This window comes from Salvelinus fontinalis, chromosome 19 (genome assembly GCF_029448725.1).
Source record: "Salvelinus fontinalis isolate EN_2023a chromosome 19, ASM2944872v1, whole genome shotgun sequence".
NCBI lineage: Eukaryota > Metazoa > Chordata > Actinopteri > Salmoniformes > Salmonidae > Salvelinus > Salvelinus fontinalis.
Window position 1 is genome coordinate 4,440,864 of NC_074683.1, and position 19,003 is coordinate 4,459,866.

The window sequence follows — 19,003 nt, forward strand, 5'->3', positions numbered from 1 at the left end:
TTCTTTCTTTCTTTCTTTCTTTCTTTCTTTCTTTCTTTCTTTCTTTCTTTCTTTCTTTCTTTCTTTCTCTCTGTTTCTTTCTCACCCCTGCCCCGTCCCTCCCCCTCTCTTACTAGCTTTTGGTCTCTTTATCGCTCTCTCTCTCTCTCTATGTGAGCAATGGGTGAAGATATGAAAGCTGTGGCAGTAAGTTATGTCACTTCAAAGGCTTGTCTGCTGTGTAACAGGCCTCTTCGCATTCATTATTCAAAGCCTCTCTTTCTTCCCCTCTTTATTTCTCCCCAGTTACCAACCAACTTACTTAATGTCTATGTCTGTGTGTGTGTGTGTGGTGTGTGTGTCATATTACATAGCAGGCTCTATGCATGAAAACACAACATGTAAAGCAGATTCAAAAGCCAGAGGAGAAAACAATAGACAACCGAGCAGCTATAATGTATACTTCTGCCATGAACTTGACCTGCATGACCTTGATAACAAGGCTTATGTTACTTTCATCCAGCAAAAATTTAATAAAGCAACAGCCAATAGGTCTACGGTAGTTCTGAGAATACTTAACCTCGTTAAAAAATCACTTAAGTGCTACTGGATGCATTGATTCTGCATGTGTTCATATTAAATCATAGGGGAGTCTGTTGGAAATAGCGTCTGTAGCCTACTCTGAAACCCATAGAACAGCAGAGAACTGGGATAGGCTGGGCTCCAAACGGGTGCTATCTGATTTCCTCCAATACAATCGTGTGTTTGAGAGGTATTAGCGTTTCCACATGCTATGAATTTATGGGTGCCACAGTGCATTAACAGAAAGCAGCAGGTTCCCCTGGCCAGAGGTCCTCATCACATTGATTCTGCCCACATAATTTCATTCTCTTTTTCCACATTTGGGAAATGAGTTAGCATTGTATTGTCTCTTTCTTACAATTTAAAAAATATATACATTTTACATCACCAAATACCATGTTATATTTATTTGGGGAACACTGTACATTCTTTCACAGCAGTGGGGATTTTGTGGTATCCTACAAAAAGGCATTGGTAATAAAGTTCAATGCCAAATTTGAACTCTCTAAGTGGTGTACTGAATAGCATGGCACCATCACTGAAATGTGACTGTGGAGAGTTGAGCCTGTCCTCTCAATTGAGAGAGGTCCTTGAACTCTAATGACACCCACAATCTTCAATACTCCACATTCAGAACAGCAAACAGGGCACCATGCAGCTATGGTGACTATGACAATTCTCCGAAAGTCTTTGCTATACAAATAGAGCATGGTTCTACTCACAGATTCCGAAGATGTGCCTTCAAAATGCCATTCTGAATCGACCAGAAGTTGTATAATATCCATTCTCTTTCTTTTCAGCCACACTCCCCTATCTTTCTCTCCCCTAATGGCACAGTCATTGATATTTTGATCTTTGCTTCCTTTTATCTGTAGTCCCGGAATACATTATGCCATTGAGGCTGTGTGTTCTCGAGGAAGAATAATAGCCAGTCGAGGAGTTGAAGAAGTTCGCTGCAGTGGTGGACAGTGAAACTAAGCCTAGGTAGGCTTTAATAAATGATGACTACTCTATCTGGCATTAGTAGTGCGCCAGGCCGGGCCCAGGTGGGTAATCCACGCTGCGCAATTCATTACCAGGTTAGCCAGGAGTCAGAGAAACCGGGCTCTGGACATTGTTTGTCTCTGATGCTCAAAATTGCTGTTAATAGATGGACTGGGAGTCCCTGTTCAATGTTGTGTTCTGAGAATAAGGGGTTCCTTGAGACTTCCCTTGGAATAAAGAACACCACAGAAAGTGGATAGACAAGAGGATACTGTGTGTATTTTGTTTTTAAGTATGGTACTGGATGTTGAATGAGGAACTATTCAATTCTAATACATTTTCAATCTAATCTAAATACCAACATTACCTTCTACAATGTTGTATACAAGTGAAACAGAGCAACCTAAGTCCATAAACCACAGACAATAATAAGATCAACAACTTTAAATTACCTTCCTCAGAGTACAGGTAGGTAGGCTATAATTTTCCACCAGCAGTCAACCTTCTGGAAACATTATGGATGGTGAATAATAACCAAAAGAAGTATTGCACTCCTGGGAGTCTCATAGCCTCTGTTGCCATGACAATGAAGGTCAGGCATAGTTCAGGCTCTACTTTATACTCCAAGTTTAAACACAAAGATCACAACCTCCACGCATTTATTAAAGGGACTTAATTTTACACCGGCTAAATGTCAACATCTATATGTGTGGGGGAGGAGGAAGTAATATCTTTGCCTCAAAAGGTGTCGGATTTCTGTGCATAGTTTATTAAGTTGAAATCAACATCAAACCAACAATCGACCATAAGAATCCAATGGTTTTGAGCCTGTATGTAGTCAGGGGAGCTATCCCTTTTCAGTCGATAATAAACATAGCATAACTAAACTAATCTCATCCTTTCTTTATCACTCCACTCACTACCTTGCACTTTCTCTCTCCTCTCCCTCTCTTTCTTTCTCTCTCTTTGTCTTTATCAACCAGATTTTGGTGAGAACATGTCATAGTATATCCCCTGAAGACTTGGTGTTAATGAATTATCTTCCTTTGCTTGATAGGTGGCAGAGGCTACACCAAGCACGGCCATTGGAACACAAGACCACTCCACTCTGCTTGAATAATTCACAGGGATAATCTCCATGAGTGAAACTAAAGCCAGACACTGGCATCGACATCACTCTCATTACCCATATTGAAGGTTAAAGATGGAATCCACAGTAGGGGGAAACAGTGCCACTGTCCACCCCACAGCCGTTGTTATTGTTTTTGTTTTGTTGACAAAGCAGATGTGGGGAAGGCTGGGGGAGCGTTGCACATCATGGTAAAAAAAAAAATGGCAGTACATATGCTGCTGCTCTATCCCGCTTGCAATGATGTCCGATTGAAAATAACAGTGTTCAGTGTTTGCAGTAACTTCTTTGTTGTTGTAATATCGCAAACGGACGTGGCAGTTTCACCATTAAGGATTCAAGTGGCTGTCGGCCATTATGGCTACAACAAGACACACATCATTATAAACAGGAAATAGGTATAACTCCTGATGTTTATTGTGCTTGTGGGGCAATATGTTTTATTATCCTTAAAGTGGCAATCTGCCGTTTAAACAATAACAATACCCACCACTGTTTTGGTAAAAAGCTGAGTGATGGGGCTGGAAAAATGTAACTACTCTCAAATTCATAGACAGGGCTAATCAAAGTTATAGTTTTAACCATATTTTGAGGCTATACAGTGTTTGTTTACATTTACTTTCCTTACAAACATTGGAGATATATAAGCTTATACTGTGGGTTCTGATGGGGTTCGACTGAGCTCATGAGGCATTAATAAGTTATACTCTTAAAAAATCTATGTGTACATATCATTATTTAACATTGTATGTCTAAAATTGGATGTAGCAACTGCAGATTGACCCTTTAATCTACAGTAAACATCCCTGTAGGAAATTCCAATATATTTGCCCCTCACTACTGTACTATTAACATTAAAATACCTTAGCTACATGCAGATCAAACTGTAAAAAAAAATATATATATATCACCATAATGTCATGACAGTATCTGCTGCTGTACAGTACAACAGAGTTTTCTTCAACATAACCACTGCATAAATTCCCCAAAGTGGGAGAATATTGCTAGTGTTTTCAGGTGTGTCGGAAGTAATTTTCAGCTGTGTAGTGAAAATGTTGCGTAACTGGTTTATCATCTGCCACTCTGTTGAGACCACCCCCCCCCCCCCCCCCCCCCCCACACACACACACACACACCTGTTCCCAATGTTCCCTGGTAGAAAGTAGTACACTAAATAGGGAGTAGGGTGACATTTGAGACACATGCCAAAGTTCTCAGACAAGATGCCACCTCCTGGGGTGGAGAGGCACCTGCTTTGGCATCTGAAATTTTGGGGGAGTGTGAAAGTAATGTCTTCCCTCTGTTTGACCCAGCTAAGGAGTTCCTACCATATAATTAGGAATCAGAAACCAACTAAGGCTCCCTTACTTTCACTCATACTATCAGAACCGGGGTTACAAAAGACAACTTGAGTTCTCTTTCAAATACTTGTTTCTCAAATTTTTGTTGTTGTTGTATTTTACCTTCCATTTTTCCACAATTTTGATCTTGTATCATCAGTGCAACTCCTCATCGGGCTCGGGAGGCGAAGGTCGAGTCATGCGTCCTCTGAAACATGACCTGCCAAACCGCGCTTCTTAACAACCGCCTGCTTAACCCGGAAGCCAGCCAAACCAATGTGTCAGAGGAAACACTGTTCAACTGACGACCGAGGTCAACCTGCAGGTGCCTGGCCCGCCACAAGGAGTCTCTAGAGGGCGATGAGTTAAGTAAAGCCCCCCTCTCTCCCCTAAACTCTCCCTAACCCGTACAACGCTGGGCCAACTGTGCGCCGCCCTATGGGACTCCTGATCACGGCCAGTTGTGATACAGCCCGGGATCGAACCTGGGTCTGTAATGACGCCACTAGCACTGCGACGCATTGCCTTAGACTGCTGCACCACTCGAGATGCCCCTCAAATACTTGTTTCAATATCTCACAATGTGGATATGGTCAACTCCCATATCACAGACATGTTCCGTTTACTGCTCTTCCCTCGTGGACTGCGCCCCACCCTGTGAGTGATGCCTCTGTCATCACCACCTTCCTCATTGATACTACCGCTAGGGGAGTACCAGAAACGAAGATCGAGGGGCTCGTCTAGTGACAGAGAGCCGAGAGACATTCTGAGGTTATTGTTTATCTTTTGATTGAGGTGACGTTGTGTATACATACATTGTAAGTCTCTCATTCTCAGTAGACCTAGCGGTACAACTGAGATGGTTGTGAGGTGGGTTACAAGGGAAGCCGTATCTCACACTGCATGCTCCTGTGTCAGGGAGAAAAGCAGGTAATCGTCTACGTAGGCAGAGGTTCTCAGCCCCCTGATTGTCAGGGATGCTAGAGCCACCTCCACACCCTTGCTGAACGTCCAGGGAGGTAGTGCTAACAAGGGGACAGCGAGGTATTCGTAGGCTGTATCCTGAAAGGCAAAACTGAGAAACATCCTGTGTGCTGGCAAAATACTTATGTGAAAATAAGCATCCTGTAGGTCAATTGAAGTTAACCAGTCAACCCAGGGAATAGAGAGTACGGAACGTGAACTTTCTCAGATAGCTGGTAAGGACCCGTAGGTCCAGAATGGGACGTATCCCCTCCTTTTATTGGGAACCAGGAAGAACCGGGAGTAGATGCCGTTATGGCTCTCTTTCGCTGGTATTGCTCTGATTGCTCTGTTGCTCAATAGAGAGGAGATTTCCTGCTCTGGTATTCAAGCTGAGTCACCACGGGATTCTAGCTATTGAAGCTAAAATCCCTTTGAAAACAGGTGGCTTCATGGCAACGAAGGCTGCTGAGGGATCACAGCTCATAATAATGGCCGGAATGGAGCAAATGGAATGGCATCAAACACCTGGAAACTATGTGTTTGATGTATTTGATACCATTCCACTGATTCCGCTCCAGTCATTACCACCAGCCCGCTCTCCCCAATTAAGGTGCTACCAACCTCCTGTACTTCATAGCGAACTGCAGTCAGTACCCCTTTGTAACTGTGGACAAGTCCCAGAGTTGGGCTGCGAATGCGGGCCAGTTCCCTGCTCTTGTGGCGAGTCACCCACAAGTTGGATGACACTTTCTCGCCAGTGATCCTGGAGTGCCCCCTGGTGGCATTATAGCGAGTTGCCCTTTTGTTATATTTCTGCTCTGTGTCATTGACAAGACTCTTGAATGGGACAGAGACTTATATGATTTAAAGGGATAGTATCAAAACAATGGTGCTTGGTGGCGACCTGCCCCGGCTACTTGAACGAGAGCCGAGGGGAAAGGTGTAGCACGGAGGGGTAAACTGTGCACTTGGAGGTAGAGTGAGCCCCCTCCGTCTTCCATTTGAGCAGATACATCTGAATGAGCCACAGCACAAGGGTTAGGGTTTTAGATTGGGGGGGAAGACTGTGCTCCACCCAAGTGGGGACAGGCCAAGACACAATGTGAACTGTTGGCTGCCCCTTCTGCCGCTCGGAAAGTACCACTAAGTCGAGTGCCCCTTCTTTCCCCAGGGAATCAATTGGGCGGAACTTAGATGCGGCTGCAGCAAAGGGTGGCTTTCCCCACTGCCAGCCTCTGTTAGGAGACTCGTACTGTGGGTTCGCTGCCTGCTTCGTCGCTGGGGGCTTTGCAGTGTGGAAAACCCTGGTGCCAGTGTGTTGCCCTTTCCCTGCCGCGAAGCCTTGGCTTGTCAAGGGGTAGACTGGGATGCTGCAGTACTGGCCCAAACAGTTCCTTCGGCTCAATCGGACCGTCAAGGAAATCTGCCTGTCCAAGAGGCTGGACAAGTTGAGCCACAGGGCTCTCTCCCCTAACACAGCAAGGCTCATGGAGCACCCAAAGCCTTGAATGGCGCCGCTGGAGGCCAGAGGTTGAAATCTGTAATGATGCAGATCTCTTTCAATAAGTTCTGGATGGCTGTGTCGATGTCTAAGAGATTGCATCTCCAGTAACAAATGGGCCTGGTAAGCCAACAGTAGGGACATTATGTTGAATGCCCATACTGAATGTGCCACAGACAAGTAGACCTTCTGGATGATGGCTTTGGCCACGCAAGCTGGGACCGCTGGGAGGATGGGGATCTGAATAAATACCAATAAATACCAATACTGATACACAACACTATTGACAGAAGCTGAGGTTCTACGTTCGGCAGCATTAACCTCACGGTTCGCCTGAAAACAGTTAAGTAGGAAGACAGGGATCTACTCATGCTGAGAAAGGCTTTAGGTGCCGTAGTGATCTTCTGCAGGGAAAAGAGGTGAGAATGACCGTAGGACAGACGAGTGGCACCTTATAAAACGCTACCGAAGTTCTATCAACACATCGACTGTAGTACTCTCGCTGCTAAAACACTCAACCACTGCTACTCCAACTCCAACTCTGGGATGCCTACAAGGCCCTCTCTCTCCCTCCGGCAAATCTGTTCTTAATTTTTCCCCTTCCTTCCTAAAGGCAGAAACTCAAACAGGAAGTACCCATGCTAAGGACTATTCAACGCTGGTCTGACCAATCGGAATCCATGCTTCAAGATAGTTTTGATCGCTCGGACTGGGATATGTTCCGGGTAGCCTCCGAGAATAATATTGACGAATACACGAACATGGTGACTGAGTTTATCAGGAAGTGTATAGGAGATGTTGTACCCACTGTGACTATTAAAACCTACCCTAACCAGAAACCGTGGATAGATGGCAGCATTAGCGTAAAACTAAAGCACGAACTATCGCATTTAACCATGGCATAGTGACTTCGAATATGGCCGAATACAAACAGTGTATTTATTCCCTCCGTAAGTCAATCAAACAGGCAAAACGTCAGTATAGAGACAAAGTGGAGTCACAATTCAATGGCTCCGACACAAGACGTATGTGGCAGGGTCTACAGACAATCACGGACCACAAAGGGAAAACCAATCACATCGCAGACACCAATGTCTTGCTTCCAGACAAGCTAAACACCTTCTTCGCCCGCTTTGAGGATAACAGTGCCACTGACGTGGCCCGCTACCAAGGACTTTGGGCTCTCCTTCTCCGTGGCCGACGTGAGTAAAACATTTAAGCGTGTTAACCCTCGCTTGGCTACCTTCCCAGATGGAATCCCTAGCAGCGTCCTCAGAGCATGCACAGACCAGCTGGCTGGTGTGTTTACGGACATATTCAATCTCTCCATATCCCAGTCTCCTGTCCCCACATGCTTTTAATATCCACCTTTGTTCCTGTACCCAAGAAAGCAAAGGTAACTGAACTAAATGAACTATCATGAAGTGCTTTGAGAGACAAGCCAAGGATCATCTACCTTACCTGACACCCTAGACCCACTTCAATTTGCTTACCTCCCCAATAGATCCACAGACTATTTAAAATAAAAATATATATATTTAACCTTTATTTAACCAGGTAGACTAGTTGTCATTTACAACTGCGACCTGACCAAGATAAAGCACAGCAGTTCGATACATACAACAATACAGAGTTACACATGGAATAAACAAACATACAGTCAATAATACAGTAGAGAAAAGAAAAATCTATATACAGTGAGTGCAAATGAGGTAAGATAAGTGAGGTAAGGCAAGAAATAGGCCATGGTGTGCGAAATAATTACAATATAGCAATTAGACTCTGGAATGGTAGATGTGCAGAAGATTAATGTGCAAGTAGAGATACTGGGGTGCAAAGGAGCAAGATAAATAAATAAATACATTCGGGGGATGAGGTAGTTGAATGGGTTGTTTACAGGCTATGTACAGGTGCAGTGATCTGTGAGCTCCTATGACAGCTGATGCTTAAAGATAGTGAGGGAGATATGGGTCTCCAACTTCAGTGATTTTTGCAGTTCGTTCCAGTCATTGGCAGCAGAGAACTGGAAGGAAAGGCAGCCAAAAGAGGAATTGGCTTTGGGGGTGACCAGTGAGATATACCTGGAGCCAGTGGGATTGGCGACGAGTATGAAGTGATGGCCAGCCAACGAGAGCGTACAGTTTGCAGTGGTGGGTAGTATATGGGGCTTTGGTGACAAAACGGATGGCACTGTGATAGACTGCATCCAGTTTGTTGAGTAGAGTAATAGAGCCTATTTTATAGATGACATCGCCGAAGTTGAGGATTGGTAGGATGGTCAGTTCCACAAGGGTATATTTGGCAGCATGAGTGAAGGATGCTTTGTTGCAAAATAGGAAGCCGAATCTAGATTTAATTTTGGATTGGAGATGCTTAATGTGAGTCTGGAAGGAGAGTTTACAGTCTAGCCAGACACCTATCTATTTGTAGTTGTCCACATATTCTAAGTCAGAACCCTCCAGAGTAGTGATGCTGGACGGGCTGGCAGGTGCGGGCAGCGATCGGTTGAAGAGCATGCATTTAGTTTTACTTGCATTTAAGAGCAGTTGGAGGCCACGGAAGGAGAGTTGTATGGCATTGAAGCTTGTCTGGAGGTTATTTAACATAGTGTCCAAAGAAGGGCCAGAAGTATACAGAATGGTGTCATCTGCGTAGAGGTGGATCAGGGAATCACCAGTAGCGAGAGCGACATCATTGATGTATACAGAGAAAAGAGTCGGCCCGAGAATTGAACCCTGTGGCACCCCCATAGAGACTGCAAGAGGTCCGGACAACAGGCCCTCCGATTTGACACACTGAACTCTATCAGAGAAGTAGTTGGTGAACCAGGCTAGGCAGTCATTTGAGAAACCAAGGCTGTTGAGTCTGCCGATAAGAATGTGGTGATTGACAGAGTCAAAAGCCTTGGCCAGGTCGATGAATACGGCTGCACAGTAATGTCTCTTATCGATGGAGGTTATGATATCGTTTAGGACCTTGTGTGTGGCTGAGGTGCACCCATGACCAGCTCTGAAACCAGATTGCATAGCGGTGAAGGTACAGTGGGATTCGAAATGGTCGGTAATCTGTTTGTTAACTTGGCTTTCGAAGACCTTAGAAAGGCAGGGTAGGATAGATATAGGTCTGTAGCAATTTGGGTCTAGAGTGTCTCCCCCTTTGAACAGGGCGATGACCGCGACATCTTTCCAATCTTTGTGAATCTCAGACGATACGAAAGAGAGGTTGAACAGGCTAGTAATAGGGGTTGCAACAATTTTGGCAAATAATTTTAAAAAGAGAGGGTCCAGATTGTCTAGCCCGGCTGATTTGTAGGGGTCCAGGTTTTACAGGTCTTTCAGAATATCAGCTATCTGCATTTGGGTGAAGGAGAAGTGGGGAGGCTTGGGTGAGTTTCTGTGGGGATTGCAGGGCTGTTGACCGGGGTAGGGGTAGCCAGGTGGAAAGCATGGCCAGCCGTAGAAAAATGCTTATTGAAATTCTCAATTATAGTGGATTTATCGGTGGTGACAGTGTTTTCTAGCCTCAGTGCAGTGGGCAGCTGGGAGGAGTTGCTCTTATTCTCCATGGACTTTACAGTGTCCCAGAACATTTTTGAGTTTGTGCAACAGGATGCAAATTTTTGCTTGAAAAGCTAGCCTTAGCTTTCCTAACTGCCTGTGTATATTTGTTCCTAACTTCCCTGAAATGTTGCATATCACGGGGGCTATTCGATGCTATTGCAGAACGCCACAGGATGTTTTTGTGCTGGTCAAGGGCAGTCAGGTCTGGAAAGAACCAAGGGCTATATCTGTTCCTGGTTCTACATTTTTTGAAAGGAAGGTACTTTTAAAGAATGACCAGGCATCCTCTACTGGCGGGATGAGGTCAATATCCTTCCAGGATACCCGGGCCAGGTGATACCCGCTGAAGTGTTTTAGGGAGCGTTTGACAGTGATGAGGGGTGGTTGTTTGACCGCAGACTCATTACGGATACAGGCAATGAGCAGTGATCACTGAGATCTTGGTTGAAAACAGCAGAGATATATTTGGAGGGCAAGTTGGTTAGGATGATATCTATGAGGGTGCCCGTGTTTACGGATTTGGGGTTGTACCTGGTGGGTTCATTGATAATTTGTGAGAGATTGAGGGCATCAAGCTTAGATTGTAGGATGCCCGGGGTGTTAAGCATGTCCCAGTTTAGGTCACCTAGCAGCACGAGCTCTGAAGATATATGGGGGGCAATCAGTTCACATATGGTGTAGAGGGTGGTCTATAGCAAGCGGCAACGGTGAGAGACTTGTTTCTGGAAAGGTGGATTTTTAAAAGTAGAAGCTCGAATTGTTTGGGTACAGACCTGGATAGTAAGACAGAACTCTGCAGGCTATCTCTGCAGTAGATTGAAACACCGCCCCCTTTGGCAGTTCTATCTTGTCGGAAAATGTTATAGTTAGGGATGGAAATTTCAGGGTTTTTGGTGGCATTCCTGAGCCAGGATTCAGACACGGCTAGTACATCCGGGGTGGCAGAGTGTGCTAGGGCAGTGAGTAAAACAAACTTAGGGAGGAGGCTTCTAATGTTAACATGAATGAAACCAAGGCTTTTATGGTTACAGAAGTCAACAAATGATAGCGCCTGGGGAATGGGAGTGGAGCTAGGCACTGCAGGGCCTGAATTAACCTCCACATCACCAGAGGAACAGAGGAGGAGTAAGATAAGGGTACGGCTAAAGTCTAAAATAACTGGTTGTCTAGTACGTTCAGAACAGAGAGTGAAAGGAGCAGATTTCTGGGCACGGTAGAATAGATTCAAGGCTTAATGTACAGACAAAGGTATGGTAGGATGTGGATACAGTGAGGGTAAACCTGTGCATAGAGTCTCGATGAAAGAGATATTGTCCCAAGAAATATCATTTAAACCAGGTGATATCACCGCATGTGTGGTAGGTGGAACTAAAGTGTTCAATAAGTTATATTGAGCAGGGTTAGAGGCTCTACAGCAAAATAAGGCAAGAAATACTAACCAAAACAGCAATGGACAAGGCATATTGGCGTTAGCGAGAGGCATGCGTAGCCGAGTGATCATAGCAGTCCAGTGAGTGGCTTCAGGCAGCTTGCAGGCCGGGGCTAGCAAGCTAACAGAAGGGCCTTGGAGGGACGTCGCGACGGAAAAAAAGTCTGTTGTGGCCCCCTCATGCTGTTGTGTCACCAGACGGATCAGCAGGGCTCCGTGTGGTAAACCAGGACAATTGGCAGAATAGGTATAGTGGCCAAAGGATTTGTACGGTGGGCCTCTTAAGCTAACAGTCCGATGTGCTCTGGACAGCTAGCAGGCCGCGGCTAGCATGCTAGCAGATGGGATTTCAGGGGAGGAAGCGACGGCTGAGCCAGTTGAGAAAAACCCCATCGGCGAATCACGTCGGTGGTCCAGTCGTGATGAGTTGGCGGGGGTCCAAGCCAGTTGGCAAAAGAGGTATTGTAGCCCAAGTAGTGGCTGATGGACCTCATTGGCTAACCGGGAGATGGGCCTAGCAAGGCTAGCTCCAGGCTAATTGGTTCTTGCTTCGGGACAGTGACGCTAGCTAGGAGTGGCCACTCGAATAGCAGCTAGCTAGCTGCGATGATCCAGGTGAAGAAAAAAAAGGTTCAGAGCTTGCAGTAGGAATCCGGAGATATGGAGAAAAATAAGTCAGATTTTCTCTCGTTTAAGTCACACTGTGCAGACTGGCGAGAGTTGTCCATGCTAGAGGTGGCTGATGACCGCTAGCAGTGGCTAGCTGACTACTAGCTAGTAGCTAGTTAGCTGGCTAGCTTCTGTTGGGGTTCCGGTTCAGACGATGGATCAGAGGGGCTCCGTATGGTGGGTATAGTGACCAAAGAATTTGTCCGATGGGACTCTTAAGCTAACAGTCCGATGTACTTTAGACAGCTAGTGGGCCGTGGCTAACTCGTAGCCAGTTAGCTGGTAGCTTTTGATGAGATCTTAAGTATAAAGATAGCAGATCCGTACCACATTGGGTGAGGCAGGTTGCAGGAGAGTATATTCAGTCCGTACATAGAAAGTGATAGTAAAATATATATACGAAACAAAACAAGGAAAAACAATGTTTACAAGGGACAGGAAGGGACAAGACAAAAACACACGTCCAACTGCGACGCCATCTTGAATCACTAGAGTGACGATGCAATCGCCGTCGCACTGCACACTGCCATATCCATTCTGGACACGAGGAATACCTACAGTTGAATTCAGAAGTTTACATACACCTTAGCCAAATACATTTAAACTCAGTTTTTCCACAATTCCTGACATTTAATCCTTGTAAAAAACCCTGTCTTAGGTCAGTTAGGATCCCCACTTTATTTTAAGTATGTGAAATGTCAGAATAATTACAGAGAGAATGATTTATTTCAGCTTTCATTTTTTTCATCAAATTCCCAGTGGGTCAGAGGTATACATACACTCAATTATAATTTGGTAGCATTGCCTTTAAATTGTTTAACTTGGGTCAAACATTTTGGGTAGCCTTCCACAAGCTTCCCACACTAAGTTGGGTGAATTGACAGAGCTGGTGTAACTGAGTCAGGATTGTTGGCCTCCTTGCACGCACACGCTTTTTCGGTTCTGTCCACAAATTTTCTATAGAATTGAGGTCAGGGCTTTGTGATGGCCACTCCAATACCTTGACTTTGTTATCCTTAAGCCATTTTGCCACAACTTTGGAAGTATGCTTGGGGTCATTGTCCATTTGGAAGACCCATTTGCGACCAAGGTTTAACTTCCTGACTGATGTCTTGAGATGTTGCTTCAATATATCCACATAATTTTCCTTTTTCATGATGCCATCTATTTTGTGAAGTGCACCAGTCCTTCTGCAGCAAAGCACCCCCACAACATGATGCTGCCACCCCTGTGGTTCACGGTTGGGATGGTGCTCTTCGGCTTGCAAGTCTCCCCCTTTTCCTCCAAACATAACGATGGTTATTATGGCCGAACAGTTCTAATTTTGTTTTGTCAAACCAGAGGACATTTCTCCAAAAAGTACGATCTTTGTCCCCATGTGCAGTTGCAAACCGTAGTCTGTCTTTTTTTATGACGGTTTTGGAGCAATGGCTTCATCCTTGCTGAGTTGCGTTTCATGTTATGTCAATATCGGACTCGTTTTACTGTGGATATAGATACTTTTGTACCTGTTTCCTCAAGCGTCTTCACAAGGTCCTTTGCTGTTGTTCTCGGATTGATTTGCACTTTTTGCACCAAAGTACGTTCATCTCTAGGAGACAGAACGGGTCTCCTTCCTGAGCGGTATGACGGCTGCGTGGTCCCATGGTGTTTATACTTGCGTACTATTGTTTGTACAGATGAACGTGGTACCTTCAGGCATTTGGAAATGTGTTCCAAGGGTGAACCAGACTTGTGGAGGTCTACAATACTTTTCTGAGGTCTTGGCTGATTTCTTTAGATTTTCCAGTGATGTCAAGCAAAGAGGTGCTGAGTTTGAAGGTAGGCCTTGAAATACATCCACAGGTACACCTCCAATTTACTCCAATTATGTCAATTAGACTATCAGAAGCTTCTAAAGCCATGACATTATTTTCTGGAATTTTACAAGCTGTTTAAAGGCACAGTCAACTTAGTGTATGTAAACTTCTGACCCACTGAAATTGTGATACAGTGAATAATAAGTGAAATAATCTGTCTGTAAACAGTTGTTGGAAAAATGACAAACTATAGTTAGTTAACAAGAAATTTGTGGAGTGGTTGAAGAATGAGTTTTAATGACTCCAACCTAAGTGTATGTAAACTTCCGACTTCAACTGTATGTAAGAATGCTGTTCATTGACTACAGCTCAGCATTCAACACCATAGTACCCTCCAAGCTCATCATTAAGCTCTTGGCCGTGCCCTGTGCAACTGGATCCTGGACTTCCTAACGGGCTGCCCACAGATGGTGAAGGTATGATTAAACATCTCCACTTCGCTGATCCTTAAAAGTGGGGACCCACAAGGATGCGTGCTCAGCCCCAACCTGTACTCTCTGTTCATCATGACTGTTCACCCATCATCACGTTTGCAGACGACACAGCAGTAGTAGGCATGATTACCAACAATGACAAGACAGCCTACATGGAGGAGGTGAGGGGCCTGGGAATGTGATGTCAGGGAAATAACCTCTCACCCAACGTTAACAAAACAAAGGAGCTGATTGTGGACTTCAGGAAACAGCAGAGGGAGAACCCCCCATCCACATAGATGGTACCGCAGTGGTGAACGTGGAAAGCTTCAAGTTCCTCTGCGTACACATCACTGACAAACTGAAATGGTCCACCTACACAGACAGCGTTGTGAAGAAGGCGCAACAGCACCTCTTCAACCTCAGGAGGCTGAAGAAATTTGGCTTGGCACCTAAAACCCTCAAAACTTTTACAGATGCACAATTGAGAGCATCCTGTCGGGCTGTATCACTGCCTGGTACGGCAACTGCAACACCCGCAACCGCAGGGTCCTCCAGAGGGTGATGCGGTCTGCCCCATAACCGGGGACAAACTACCTGCCCTCCAGGACACCTACAGCACCCGATGTCACAGGAAGGCCAAAAATATCATCAAGGACAATAACCACCCAAGCCACTGCCTGTTCACCCCGCTATCATCCAGAAGGCAAGGTCAGTACAGGTGCATCAAAGCTGGGACCGAGAGACTGAAAAACAGCTTCTATCTCAAGGCCATCAGACTGTTAAATAGCCATCACTAGCACATTAGAGGCTGCTGCCCTATATACATAGACTTGAAATCACTGGCCACTTTCATAATGGAACACTCGTCACTTTAATAATGTTTACATATTTTGTATTACTCATCTCATGTATATACTGTATTCTATCCTATTCTACTGTATCTTAGTCTATGCCGCTCTGACATTGCTCACCCAAATATTTATATATTTATATCATATTTATATAATTCCATTCCCTTACTTTAGATTTGTGTGTATTGTTGTGAAATTGTTAGATATTAATGCACTGTTAGAGCTAGAAACACAAGCATTTCGCTACACCAGCAATAACATCTGCTAAACACGTGTATGTGACAAATACAATTTAATTTGATTTTGAAGGAGAACCCATGAAAACATTGCATCATTTCAAGCCAAAAGTATGAATGCTACACTTGAATACTTGTCATGCAGCAGAAATGTAGAACCATTGTCATAGTGAGCCATTTAACAGGTCCATGTTGTGTAGCATCTCTCACTGTTTATTTGGCATATGTAAAGGTAACAAAATGGTGTAAACCACCTACATCACACGTGCAAAATGATCAGCAGGAGGAGAGAATAATTAACACAGTAAATGGAGCCAAATCCAGACCCCAGAGTGGTGTGAACATTTCACGGTTGTTGTCCATACAGTAAGGAGGGAGAGTATCGGTATCTAGCGCCGTGCATTGGATTCTGCTGCTGGGCAAGACCGTCTATCCATATTTTACCATTATTTAAAAAGAGCTGAATATTACATTCCCCTATTTGTAAGTGCTGATGTTGTTGCCATGGGAAACTACTACGTTATGGCAGGCAGTCTCTCTCTCTCTCTCTCTACCATTTCTCTATAGGGTATTTTACGTCGTAGCTAATCTCCTCTGTGTTGAGAAGAATTGACATCTGGGAATTAAACCACCCGCCAAGATCTTACTGAGTATTGTTGTTGTGAGTGTGGTTGAAATCCTGCTGGCTCTTTGTCTGAACACTGTCTACATGTTATTCAGAGAGAGCCAGAACATAATCAAATAGAGATGTTCTTCCTCATTTAGCCTGGGAGGAACTGTGTCTGCCTGCACCAGTTCCAGTGCGAATGTGTGTCCTATGTTATATAAACCATAGGCTGATCTGCTTCTACTTATACTACCGTTCAAAAGTTTGGCGTCACTTCTAAATTTCCTTGTTTTTGAAAGAAAAGCTAAAAAAATTTGTCCATTAAAATAACATCAAATTGATCAGACTTCGGGATGCTGGCCTTCTAGGCAGAGTTGCAAAGAAAAATCCATATCTCAGACTGACCAATAAAATAAAATATTAAGATGGCAAAAGAACACAGACACTGGACAGAGGAACTCTGTCTAGAAGGCCAGCATCCCGGAGTCGCCTCTTCACTGTTGACGTTGAGACTGGTGTTTTGCAGGTACTATTTAATGAAGCTGCCAGTTGAGGACTTGTAGGGCGTCTGTTCTCAAACTAGACACTGTAATGTACTTGTCCTCTTGCTCAGTTGTGCACCGGGGCCTCCCACTCCTCTTTCTATTCTGGTTAGGGCCAGTTTGCGCTGTTGTGTGAAGAGAGTAGTACACAGCATTATACGATATCTTCAGTTTCTTGGCAATTTCTCAAATGTAATAGTCTTCATTTCTCAGAACAAGAAAAGACTGACGAGTTTCAGAAGAAAGTTCTTTGTTGCTATCCATTTTGAGCCTGTAATCGAACCCACAAATGCTGATGCTCCAGATACTCAACTAGTCTAAAGAAGGCCATTTTTTTTGCTTCTTTAATCAGGACAACAGTTTTCAGCTGTGCCATCATAATTGCAAAAGGATTTTCTCCCTCGATCAATTAGCCTTTCAAAATGACGAACTTGGATTAGCTAACACAACGTGCCATTGGAACACAGGAGTGATGTGTGCTGATAATGGACCTCTGTACTCCTATGTAGATATTCCATAAAGAAATCTGCCGTTTCCAGCTACAATAGTCATTTACAACATTAACAATGTCTACACTGTTTTTCTCATCAATTTGATGTTATTTTAATGGACAAAAAATTTGCTTTCTTTCTAAAACAAAGACATTTCTAAGTGACCCCAAACTTTTGAAAGGCAGTGTATGTGTATTCTTTATAAATATTATCGGTACTGTACAACTAATAAAATGCACTATGCCCTTGCAACTGGCAGTGGGAAGCTACACAGAAGGCTTGGAGTTTCTGAATGTTTCCTGTTGAGAAATGCTGTGGAATATAATTGGAAATCAGTTGTAGACAGACGCACACACACACACACACACACACACACACACACACACACACACACACACACACACACACACACACACACACACACACACACACACACACACACACACACACACACAGAAATGTATTATACTATTGCCAGGCACACACACACCACTCAAACCACCATGGCAGGACTTTGCTGTACTTACAGTATAAACTGTATCAACGTATGTAACAGCATGTTATAAACAAATCACAAGTCGTATGCTATAATAAAGAAAATATTGAAATACTCTACAAAGATACTATTACGACACTGTGTATATTTCCATAGTTCACTTCCTTTCATACTGTACAGTATAAACCCTCCCCAGACCCTTTCATTCTGTACAGTATAAACCCTCCCCAGACCCTTTCATACTGTACAGTATAAACCCTCCCCAGACCCTTTCATACTGTACAGTGTAAACCTGGTCCTGACCCTTTCATACTGTACAGTATAACCTCTCCCCAGACCCTTTCGTTCTGTACAGTATAAACCTGGTCCTGACCCTTTCATACTGTACAGTATAACCTCTCCCCAGACCCTTTCATACTGTAAAGTATAAACCCTCCCCAGACCCTTTCATACTGTAAAGTATAACCTCTCCCCAGACCCTTTCGTTCTGTACAGTATAAACCCTCCCCAGACCCTTTCATACTGTACAGTATAACCTCTCCCCAGACCCTTTCGTTCTGTACAGTATAAACCTGGTCCTGACCCTTTCATACTGTACAGTATAACCTCTCCCCAGACCCTTTCGTTCTGTACAGTATAAACCCTCCCCAGACCCTTTCATACTGTAAAGTATAACCTCTCCCCAGACCCTTTCGTTCTGTACAGTATAAACCCTCCCCAGACCCTTTCATACTGTACAGTATAACCTCTCCCCAGACCCTTTCGTTCTGTACAGTATAAACACTGTCCAGACACTTTCACCCCCCAATGCTCATGTTAAGTCTTAAACAAACCCAATTCCCCTTGACCACAGGGTTGCCTTTGAATTCTACTGTACATTGTTGCAGTGCTGCATTCATGCACAAGCTTTAAAGCAAGAGAAGAATACAAATGATTGCCTGAAACTTCTCTTTTTCCAGTTCTCTTTCTCGATGTTCCTTTTTTCTCTCTCACTCTCTTTCTTTCTCTCTCTCTCTTTTCACAAGCCAGCTGGATCCTCTACCATGCCATCTCCACCATACTTGTCCCAAAGAGGCCCCCCATTTCTAAAACAGACCTCCTCCCTTGTACTCTAATAAATATTCAGGGTAATCAAATGTTGTCCAGTCCAGTGAGTTATGTATGTGGAAACTGGATAGGTAAAATGGGCTTGACCTAGGCAAACTGATTTGATGAATGTCATTATCTAAAGCTTTAATGGTGAAGGCCTAGAAGAAAATTGAGTAAAACAACAGAAAGTACTCAAGTGCTGTAAGCGTTCATGTCTAGTTGTCTAAATATTCAAAATACAGTAGCTTTGTTTTTAAGTAGGCTTTGGCTTCATGCT

At 44.2% G+C, this 19,003-nt stretch overlaps 1 protein-coding gene across 2 annotated transcripts in view; it reads right to left on the minus strand.

Annotated features, from left to right (window-relative positions):
• LOC129816189 (FERM and PDZ domain-containing protein 4-like) overlaps positions 1–19,003 on the minus strand; it is a 57,240-nt gene that overhangs the window by 33,391 nt on the left and 4,846 nt on the right. The gene's annotated exons all lie outside the window — the stretch shown is intronic.